This window comes from Microplitis mediator, chromosome 2 (assembly GCF_029852145.1).
Source record: "Microplitis mediator isolate UGA2020A chromosome 2, iyMicMedi2.1, whole genome shotgun sequence".
NCBI lineage: Eukaryota > Metazoa > Arthropoda > Insecta > Hymenoptera > Braconidae > Microplitis > Microplitis mediator.
In genome coordinates this window covers 23,726,371-23,738,715 of record NC_079970.1, presented here as the reverse complement: position 1 = coordinate 23,738,715, position 12,345 = coordinate 23,726,371, and the positions used below count along the sequence as shown (strand labels likewise).

At 34.7% G+C, this 12,345-nt stretch overlaps 1 non-coding gene across 1 annotated transcript; it reads left to right on the top strand.

Annotated features, from left to right (window-relative positions):
* The first annotated feature begins 1,134 nt into the window (after positions 1 to 1,134).
* Trnak-cuu (transfer RNA lysine (anticodon CUU)) lies at positions 1,135 to 1,207 on the top strand. Its single transcript has one exon. It is a non-coding gene; the product is annotated as a tRNA-Lys (tRNA).
* The last annotated feature ends 11,138 nt before the right edge of the window (positions 1,208 to 12,345 follow it).

Genomic DNA, 12,345 nt, shown 5'->3' with positions numbered 1-12,345 from the left:
TAATATTTATATATTTTACTTACGACTAAATAATTATTTTTATTTCAATGTGACAGGTAAAAAAAAATTTATGGTTGAATTGATTGGAGGTCGTGGGTTCAAAAGAACTTATGAAAAAATATATTTTTTTTTAGATTTATTCTCACACACTTTGATAATACTTTGAGATAAGAGTTACGTTCGAGCCGCTTTAGATGAGAGAAAAAAAAGTTTCGACAAATTCTAAGCGGGGTATTTTGTTTTTTTGTTTTTATAAAAGACCACTACACCTTTTTTTTAGGGCTACGTGCCAAATGGTGTCTCTATTACGTATCTCAAAACCCGTGGGTATGGGTAGGAATTCATACATGAGATTTGGTGCCAAAAAATTTTTCGGTCACTGAACACGTTTTTTGTCGGAGTGTAGTATTAAAAATACTTGATAATTTTTTTTAGTTTGCCAAAGATTTTTTACAGAAAAGCCTATAATTTAATAACGAGTTTTTACTTCACCAAATACGTTTCATCATTAAGTTAAAATTCTCTGTGAAGTTTTTTGTGCTTTAAAGAAGAATTCTAGGCAGGTTATTCAGCGAATCGCTTCATCCGATTCGAAAGGATGAGATGAGACGGCTGACGACGGCGACGACGGTTTTTCCATCTTATCTCATACACTTGCCCCTCGAGCTGCTCTATACGCAGCTTTTACTTCTTTGTCGCACACTAACGACCTGCGTAACGTCTTTCTATTTCACTTTAAATTGACGTTAAATTTACATTCGATTCGTTTATATTAGGGTGGGCTCGGGAAAATACGAGGGTCTAACAGACATCAAAGGATAACGTACTACTTCGCGAGCCAAAAGAAATCTAATAAAGGGGAAGTCAAAGGACTTTGTTCAACAAGTTTATTCAATTGAATATAATGTTGAGCAAATAATTGAAAAATCCTATTCTACATTTCGCTCCAAAGTGAAATTTTTTTTTTACTCCAAAAAGATAAATTTTCTATTTTTAGCTTAAAAGAAGAATTTTCGAAGCATGGTATTTTTTTTTAAATGTTCAAAAAAAAATTTTTTCAAAGTTTTCGAAAAACGGCAATTGCCGGTTTGCTCCGAAATATTTCTGGAACCGCAGAGCCCGGATCCCTCAGTCGCCTGGCTAGCTCAGTCGGTAGAGCATGAGACTCTTAATCTCAGGGTCGTGGGTTCGAGCCCCACGTTGGGCGGAATTTTTTGATTTTGGTAATCCAAAAACTCAAAATTTAGAAACAAAACATTTTTTCGCCAAATTTTCGCAATATATTACCTTTTTTGCCGACTTTGTATCTTAAAAACTCGAATTTTCGGCCAAAAAATATTCTCATCATTGAATAATTAATTTCATTTTGGAGCAGTGTCATAAAAATCCAATTTTTCACTCCAAATTGATATTTCCTTATCCATAAGTCCATAACCATACGTTTTCACAACAATTTTCACTGAAAAATGTCGTATGACAACATTTTCATTGAAAATTATCATTTACTTAAAAAATTACTATTAGTGAGTCCGTAGCTTAAGAATAGTCCTATGCAAACATAGACACTAGCACCCCTAGTGAAATTTCCCTAAACGTCTGCCACATTTCCATAATCCCTCTAAATAAACACATTTTCTTGTTATTACATGCCCGACGAAAGAAAACTTGAAAAATTACAGTACAAATACCAAAAACAATGTCTTCGAAGCCAAAAATGCAAAAATTGGACCTTATTCTGTAATTTTATCCGTATCGCCCAAAAATTACAGAATAACGTACAATTTTTCATTCCAGAACATTGTTTTTGCTATTCACACCGTAAGTTTCCATGTATGATGAAACAAAGCTACACTGTAAAAAATCACCGGGGTAAGTCCAAACGGTGTAGGTGTTAAAATTATCGGTGTTAAATTTACCCCCGAAAGCGGTGTGAAAATAACGCCGCCGCCGGTGTAAATATTCTGTACCGGTGTTATAATAACGCCGCCACCGGTGTAAATATTCTGTACCGGTGTTAAAATAACGCCGCCACCGGTGTAAATCTTCTAGACCGGTGTTAAAATAACGCCACCACCGGTGTAAATATTCTTTACCGGTGTTAAAATAACGCCGCCGCCGGTGTAGATATCCTTTACCAGTGTTAAAATATTTTACTTTGTGAATATTTTTACTTACTCGATCACTATACTTGTTAATAAATGATATTCTTTATTAATTTTCATAAAGAACTGACATTTTTTGTGTTTTATAATCTTTAAAGTTAATAATCCAAGCGGACGCAGTTTACCCTGCTTTTACACCGGTTATCCCGCTTTTACACCGATGTTACTCCGTTTTTACCCCGGTTACCCCGCCTTTACACCGATTTTACTCCGCTTTTACACCGGTTACCCCGCCTTTACACCGATTTTACTCCGCTTTTACACCGGTTACCCCGATTTAACACCGGTATTTTTAACACCGGTGTAATTTTATTTTAACACCGGGCGGAGTTAAAATGAGTCCATTTTTAACACCGCTCTTTTTACAGTGTAGCTCTTACACAAAAAAATAGAAAATGCACCAAAATCTCCTTTTCACATTCAAAAACAATAACGACATTCAATGAATCAACCGTCTTTTCAATTCAAAAACGTCATTCGCATCATACTTAACATTAAAATTGATCCAAATGAACGATACACATATCATCATTATTATTGTTATTTTTATATAGCAATCAATGTCAATCTTGATTTAAGACTTAACTTGATTAATCTAGTCATAATGATGCCTTTTGATTGTGATAAACGAGGCAGCTGTTATTTATCTCCTTAACAAGCATTTCTGTCATGCACTTGCAATTTTTTATCAAAACAAATTTATTTTTTCATACCAAAGGTGCGTATACCTTTTCAGCAGTACCTCGTTTTTCACATCAACATCAACATCAACACATCCCATCCACAGAAGCACACGTATACACGCGCCCTTATTATAAATGTGTAATGCATTATTCCACAAATATCGTCGTTTTGTAATTTCTCTAACAAGTTCCTCGATAAAATTTTTTTAGTACCACATACACGAATCGATTGGCCATCATAAAAAGACCGATTTACACGTGGAAGATACGCGAAACCCTTGGATTTTATAGTATAATAATAGAGCGGTATGGTAAAAGTGTTTGCTTATCGGATACACCTTGTTTGCTCGGGCGTTTGATTTTGACTCTGCCAACTTTTATTAACTCAATATACATATATTGCCTTCATACAACCAACTTAATATTGAGAATATACAAAGTGTCTTGAAGGGAATAGGTTAAGGTATTCCCGGATAATAATCGGCCATTATTTCGTCTGGATACTTGCTGGAGTACGCGCCGCTTAAGGCATTAAAAATACATTTTTTTTATTACCATGATTATTATTATTATCATTATCATTACGGTGCCTTTTTTTTACATTTAGATTAACTCTCATGACGACAATCTGTTCTCTTTATACCGGAGTAAATAAGTGCGTTTGCATAACGATGCAAAGTAATTTACATGCCTCCTTATACTTATTGCTACGGTCACTTTTATTTCTATTTCAAACTTGTAAACGTGTCATCACCGTAATAACGATCATTATTATCCAGCAAAGCGGATATTTGAAAACCTCAAGGTTTTTAATTTTTTTTTTTGCCAGGATTCGCGGGCCCGAAAAAAAATCTCATTAAGTGGTTTTATGAAATGGAAACAAATTCAAATTTGATTGTTAAAAAAAAATACTCGGACATGCACAATTTAGTTGCAAGCCTTTATAAGGACTATCTGTATCATCGTGGCAATAAATTTCTAAACGAGGATACATGTTTTAGGTGATTAATTGATAGGACGTAAAAATAATCTGTAGGTGGATTAACAGCGACATGTTGATCAGAGTTTAAAAATTAGCATTAAATAATATTATTTAAAATAAATCGTCGACATTTAAAATGATGATGTCACATTTAGTGTAAATATAAATACCGTATAGATAAGAGATAATATATAATACTGGAGTTCACACGCTGTTAGTGTCTCAAAATTATAATAATTTCGTTGTTAATATTTTTCGTAAGAGAGGTAGACACTTAACTGATCCCACTGTCAGATATAATCCCATCCCGCATCCCGCATCGGCTTAAAACCCTTTGGGTCCTGGATCCGTGATGGATGAAACCAATCTCTCAACCCGATAGTCAAAGTCACTATATTCCCAGCAGATACATATGTGTACTTTGTAATCAAAATCATACTAAATAATAAGAGTCATGGCATGATGACTGTGGGTGGCAATTCCCTATTTCGCCGATCAAACGTCAAAATTTTTATTTTTTATTGTTGCTTTTTAAAATTTATTTTAACACTAATAGCTATATTTTACGTCTAAAATAAATTTATAGCGAAGAATATAAAAAAATTTTGTGTAAACATAATAAATATAAATAGGGCATTAGAAGTTTAACTGAAACTCTTTAAATTAACGAGATATGTACTAGCGAGTGACGATTCACACATAACTATTTGTTCTTTTTTTTTGGTGATTAATGTCGCGAAGATATATTTATATGTGTGTGTGTGCGCTGTAGTTTGTAGCGAGGTATATATATATACACATATATATTTATATATTTAATGGTGAGGCGCGTGAGCCCCGACAAGGCGCCCGGTGCCTCGTGTCGCTTCGCCAAAGGATCTCCCAGCCCGAAAGAAAGACCAGAAAGAAAGCCATTGTAAAAAAAGTTAAATAAATATAAAAGGACAAGTACAATGGTTGTTTGTTATAAATCCTTTTGTATTTTATTGTTACATCCTTGTAGGTGTGCCTGCGCCATTATCCCGATTTAAATATTATTATATTTTTAAAATTATTATTACCAAATTTATTTTACACGTTTAAAAATGTCATAGTAATTTTTTTGGTACCGCAACGAAAACTCGGTGATTTATGCGGACAAAACAATTTTTGTTGTCATGTTGCGCTGGTATTAAATTTTTTTTTTGTTGTACATAACGACAAAGAATGTGATAGAAGGTTGAAAGGGTCACGGTGATATCGATACGTTTCAATCAAATCTCACACACGCTGTTGTCTAGTCTAGCCAAAAAAAAACTATACGGAATTTATTTCATTACGTTCTTTTATGTCACAACAAAAAAACAAATGGCTCGTAAAAAATATAAAACTCGTCACAAATCAATAGCTTTAGAAAAAATAAAAAGTTATAAATAAAAATAATATTGTTGTATATGTAATAAATAAACTGCAAAGATTAGGATTAAAACGGTAAAAAGTATAATAATTTTCATCAGAAATTTATATTGACGTAACATGAATATAAATTACAATCTTTAATTCTCACGGTTAAATTGCTTATGAAAAGGATCTAATGAAATTTGGGTGAATGGCATGTACGCAGATGTTTGTCTGTTGATTAATATTGAAGTCAATCATCATACCAATATTGAATTGGACTTTAGATAAAATAAATTTAAAAAACATTTGTTCAACACATTTTGACGTAACGCGCGTGGCAACTGCTAACGTATCGGACAAGGACAGAAATAAGTTGCCAAGTGTCGGGATATATCGTTTATCGTCTGAATTGCAAATAGGTCATCGCAGTGTCAAGTCATTTGTCGTCGCACTGATCGCCACCACGCGTCAGTTCGAGGACCTTTACAAATTTATAACCCCTGGAGGAATTTCCATTTCCGACAGCAGCAGCTAAATAACCTAGACCAGAGAGTGCTCTTGGTCCTTCGAGCCCAGCATGTTCTGCATCTCTCTGCCCTGTCGAACGCCTACATCACGTGTCTCAATTTGAATTTCTATCGCCAGTGCACACAGATAGTCGCCAATTGGTCGAAGATTCGGATAAGAGTGAAAATCGATTCTTTATCTTATCGAGCCGAGGTCATGAAACAAATTGTACAAACATCCGATCCCTTTGTTCCGCGCTTACGTTTGTTATTTATTTCTTAACTTATTTATACATCTATATACATTTATAGGTATATTATTCTAGAATACAAGGCTTATATTCCTCAGCAAGATCCACGGAATTCAACTCGTGCGGGCATTGATCAAAGGGGAGATAAAATTTTTGCATTTTAATGTCATTCTTCATTAAACCAATGTCCGCTTGCTTTTGTCCTATTATTTTATAGTCAGCCGGTTGTTTCCAGGACAAAAGTTTTATCCAGACACATAACTTACCACTTTAGTTATAGTATAGCTCTACTATATTATACATAAATAAATATATATATATAGTTCTTAAATAACCATTAACCATTTCTTCCTGGCAATAACTTTTTCACTTACACATTTTTAATTTTCATAACAAAGGCCCTCCGGCAAATAAATAAAATAGACTTGACTGGCTCCTAATCCTGATTAACAAACCTGAAAAAGCGGCTGTGCTGTATATTGTGTAGCCATATGTAGAATAAAAAAGCATAAATCAACCCTTGACACGTGTTAAGTAGGCGTTAATGGCCGATGGCCTCCCGGATGCTACAGTTAATTAAAGGAACATAACCCAGTAATGAGTCTGGTTCGATTAGACTATAGATCCTGTATTAAATCATATTAAATTCAGACACCGTCAGCATTTAAGTTCACGCCGGACAAATTACTTTGTTTAAGTCTCTATAGTCTGGATTTTTTTAACTTTTATTTTCACGGTGTAATTCGACGTTGGGTTCTTGGTCGAATATTTTTTATCACCCGCAGCCTTGGCCCAAAAAAAATACATTAGACAGATCTGATTGGCGCAAAGTGTCTCATTGCTCTTTTGAACAGTGTCCCATGTAAATTTATTCTTACAGAGGTGTGGTGCTGTCTTGTTGCATTGTGTATCTCGTGTCTTGAGATTGTAGGGGTACACTACACACCACTGGGACTAACAAAACCCTGATGGCTCCTCGAGGATCCGCATAAGTTATATGCTCCTGCTGGTGGTGATCCTGAGGCTTGAGCTGGAGCTGATGCCGGTGCTCGTTGCCTGCTGCCAGATATCCAGTCACCATTAAAAGGGACAGTATATAAGAGAGAGAGAAAGAGACCAAAAGAATTGTGGTTACTTTTGCTTTCGACGAGAGATCGGCAGCGGGAAAAAACAACGCCGACATGGGTCAGAAAAAGATGGAGTTTCTACTGTACTTTATTTCTCCTTCCTTTATACTCTTCCTTCTCTTCCTTTTATATACTTTATGTATATATATGCTATTTAGCTTTTTTATTTTTATTTATTCTTATTATTTTATTTACAACTCTCCCTTTTTAAATTCAACCATCCAACGAAAATCATGTTCAATCAGCGGCCAATTCGTTTCGAGGATCAGTATCAAATTAGCGATCAACGATATTTTTTTACTCATTTTATATAAAGAATATTTATCGACGAATTAGCTACAACAAATGTTTATCAAATAGCCTCTGAGTACATTATTGCTAATCCCTTTTTTATTATTTTTAACCATTTCTCGGAGATGATTAAACCAAAGGGACCAACAAACCCTTTTTATTAAATTTACCCCGCAAAAACTTGCTGCCTAGTATCTTAAAAACTGTTGATCCTGAAATATTTCTTTGAAATAATATAATCTACCCACAAACTAACTAAATATTTCTCAAGTTGTTATATTTAATAGATCAAGAGCATTTTCTCAGACAAATAAAATAACAAACTTCCGTGAAATATTAAACTTTAGCACTTGAGAAAACGATTTGAGGAGTTTAGCTGAGGCTCACATCACTCGCCGCTAAGCAAAACATGAAAATTAATGAAACATTACATAACTCATTGGCTATAAACCCAGACCTATTCTCTCATATCAGTAAATTTCTTTCATTAAACACATAATATTTAATATTTCTCTTTCTCCAGATAGCCTTTGCTCTCCTCTGGCTAATTCCTAGAACTCTAAAACTATATCTATATACACATACATATATTATTCATACGAACACCGCAGAACATAAACATCGGCGCCAACATATTACGCCTTGATTTCTTTTGAACCTACAGCCAGTTAGTAAATATATATTCCGGCGTTTTGTTCAGTCGTTTCTTATGGATCCAGTTTAGTTGTTCTCCCTTTCATTCTCTCGTACCATTCGCTCTGACCCGAATTTCTTATTGCACAGAAAACCCATTTAAAACGTAAATAAAATTAGTCTGAATAATCAATTCCTACGACAACTACCAAAAGGTTACTTTGTATACATACATATATGTCCATATATCTATTTAATGGCTGACATTCTTATAGCCATACCTTACACGTACGCACTAAAACTAAAAACACGTGTACTTGTTACTTTTATCTTTTATTATAGTTCCGAGTAGGATAATCCCGTGGGTGTATCAAACCGGGGATCTAGTCAGTAATGCTCGCACACAGATCCAGACATCATCGCCAATTAATTAAAATAGATGCTACAAATCACATCTAGATGGCTACACGGGCTCGTAGGAGGTTCTCTCGTATTAATACTACACTATATTTTCTATGAATGGCTTAGGCTAAAGTCAAGTTCATAACCACGTTGCTTGCCGTATATCCATTGCCATTGCCAATGCCATTGCCGTACCCATAATCACCACATATATATATATACTACATACTTATTTACCAGTTTATTTCCTCGGTTAGTGCACACGAGATTCCAGTAATCTTCAGACTTACGAAAAATCCGTAAGTAACTTCCTCACAGAACCGGTTAAATTTTTTTACTGCTGCATTTTTCTCATATATCACCCGTTCTGCCATTTTAAAACTCATTCCCCATTAATCATTTTCAAATTTTTTCGTCTAATCCCGTTTATCAAAATTAAGCTATTGGTGCAACCGAGTGCTATTACTTCCGTCTGCATGCTCTGGAGATTGGGTGAGAACGGGCAGAAAAGTCCAGAGCGCATGTAGGAAATTTGAATTTAAATAATCAGAATCGGCGGCTAATGACCTAATAACGACTCGAGGGACGGGGTTGGACACACCGTGATGCAGAGACCCCGGGTCCATTTTCTGTCTGATGATCATCTCAAATTATAGCTCTGCAACGACTTAATCCGGCATTTGAGTAAACGCCCCGAGGGATCAGGAATATCTGTTAGCCGTGGCATGCCCGCGATTAAGCGATGGTTATTGTGGGCGGACGTGAGGACGTTGGTAGCACTCGTTTAACCCGCTCGATTAGCAACACCTCGCATTTACTTCCATTCCCAACCCGCGTCCGTGGAATACACTCGCTCTTGTGCACCTATATATAGTATATATATATATATTATATACAATGACCCCCGGGGGTTTATGACAAGCCGCTTTCACACTTTAGTTACGCGTGTCATGAAACTCTCTCGTTATCATGCATTACTTGTTCATTCAATGAACAATTGTTGTTTATTTATCTCTCGGATTCATATCTCCATATCTGCGTTGCTCAATATAAATAAATAAATACATATATATATGTATACCTGCACATACAAGTAACGAGGACCGTTAGACGCAAAGTAAATTAATGAAAATAATTTCTCATTAATTTTTTCAGCGAAACGTATATTGAAATAATAATTAATTATATCCCTGGACTTTGATCTCGGTAGGGTAAAAAATTTATTTTAATATCAAAATATCAATCATAAGATCGAAAAAAAATTTAATAAAAGCTTTATGAAAATCATACGTGAATTACTCTTGATCCTGTGGAAGATTACAAAAAGTGTTCTTAGGGAGGAACTGGTTTTCAATCTGTTTAACTCAGACATGCACTTTAGTATTCACGACACCTGCTAAGATCTTGAGATCGTTAACGAGTCCACTAAATCCACTTTGGTGTAATTTTTATTTAAAATATCATTCGATATTTTTATCTTTAATTAGTGACAGAAGCTAATAAAATTTTTAGACAATTTTTAAATTTAATGGCAGCTCCCGCGTCAATTTAACTTTGCCCAGAAAATTATTTTATGAAAAATTGACCCAGTTTGCCGATTAAATTTTTACCGTAATTTCGCATCTAAATAAAAATGAGGGAAATTTAAAATAAATTTTTTTGAATAAACAATCGGACGTCATGTTCAGTGATACAATTTACAGTTTTCTTAAGTCAGTAAATTTCTCGCCACTTGAACACAAAAACTACAGAAATGTCGCATCACGATCTCTAATTTTATATTATACCCAACTAAAAAATCCAAGAAAATCTTTATTTTAGTTTGCTAACTAACGAACGAAAGCCAATTTAGTGAATAGATTTTAACAGATAGTTTATCCGATTACCCAAATGTTAATTTCTGTATACCGTTACTTTTTCAGTTCCCATCACTCTCTCTCTCCCTCTCTATCTACATTGATAAACACATACCCACATATACCTCATAAATGTGTATCTGTACACACGTGTTGTAAAATAACCATGACAAAATTTTAATATTCGTAAGTAATTAAGTACACACAAGCAAAACCGTTTGGCAGCAAAGAATGCGGACTTAGGATCAAAGTCGACAGATAACATTTTAAAATAAACCAAGAAACTTAATGAAATAAAAGTTGAAAAGCTATTCCAACATTAATTTTTTTCAACGTCCATATGCTTTTTAATTTACAATATACAAGACACACATTAATATACACTCAGCGTTTATCAACATAAATTACAAGTTATTACTTACTAAACGCACTTAATGAGTATCAATGTTTGATTACGCTCGCCAGATATATTTATACTAGATTTTAATTTAATTCATACTACTTAATTAAATAAACGTACTACAGACTACATCGGCATCCATTAGTTATTAAACTATTTATTCATTATTATTCGCATGCTCGCAATCCCGACGTATTTTTATACATCAGCTTTCACTTTCCGATAAAACCGCAACGGGCTTTCCATCTTCCATTCACTCAAATTAAATAATCATTAAATTTTAAATATTTCCCGCCATTCTATTCGAAATTTGAATTTTTCGATCCACGCACATTTACACTGTAAAAAGAGCGGTGTTAAAATTGGACTCATTTTAACTCCGCCCGGTGTTAAAATAAAATTACACTGGTGTAAGAGGAGTAATTCACCGGTGTTAAAAATACCGGTGTTAAATCGGGGTAACCGGCGTAAAAGCGGGATAACCGGTGTAAAAACGAAATAATACCGGTGTAAAAGCGGGGTAACCGGTGTAAAAGCGGAGTAATACCGGTGTAAAGGCAGGATAAACTGCGTCCGCTTGAAGTGTTAACTTTAAAAATTATAAAACACAAGAAATGTTAGTTCTTTATGAAAATAATTAAAGAATATCATTTATTAACAAGTATAGTGATCGAGTAGGTAAAAATATTTACAAAGTGAAATATTTTAACAGCGGTAAAGAATATTTACACCGGCGGCGGCGTTATTTTAACACCGGAGATTTTTTTTTAACACCGGTACAGAATATTTACACCGGCGGCGGCGTTATTTTCACACCGCTTTCGGTGTTGAAATTTAACACCGCTTATTTTAACACCTACACCGTTTGAACTTACCCCGGTGATTTTTTACAGTGTAGCGATCGAGTAAGTAAAAATATTTACAAAGTAAAATATTTCAACACCGGTAAAGAATATCTACACCGGCGGCGGCGTTATTTTAACACCGGAGATTTTTTTTTAACACCGGTACAGAATATTTATACCGGCGGTGGCGTTATTTTCACACCGCTTTCGGTGTTGAAATTTAACACCGCTTATTTTAACACCTACACCGTTTGAACTTACCCCGGTGATTTTTTACAGTGTAGCGATCGAGTAAGTAAAAATATTTACAAAGTAAAATATTTCAACACCGGTAAAGAATATCTACACCGGCGGTGGCGTTATTTTCACACCGCTTTCGGTGTTAAAATTTAACACCGCCGATTTTAACACCTACACCGCTTGGACTTACCCCGGTGATTTTTTAGTGTAACTTTCATAATCGGGCATTAAAAAAAGAGCAATTGTTTATACGATACCTCAGAATAGTTTAGCTGCGGCCTATGCTACACAATATTTAAGTTATACTGTGCAATAAAACTAAAACGGGTAGAAAAATGGCAACTACTCATTAGAGGCCGGAGAAGATCGGCCTCCTCTTCACAGTGCGCTAGCAATATACCCGGGTATCAAGTGCATCTGAGATAATCTCTGTACACGTAAAACCGAAGGCCAAGAAACCTTCTTTAATTAATCGTCTTATTGCACGGGTAGGGATGATTATTATTATCATTATTATGATGGAAATGACCTCATGTTGATTTTTAATCGTCTAACTTGGAGGTTTTTTCATTTTTATTTGTACCTAA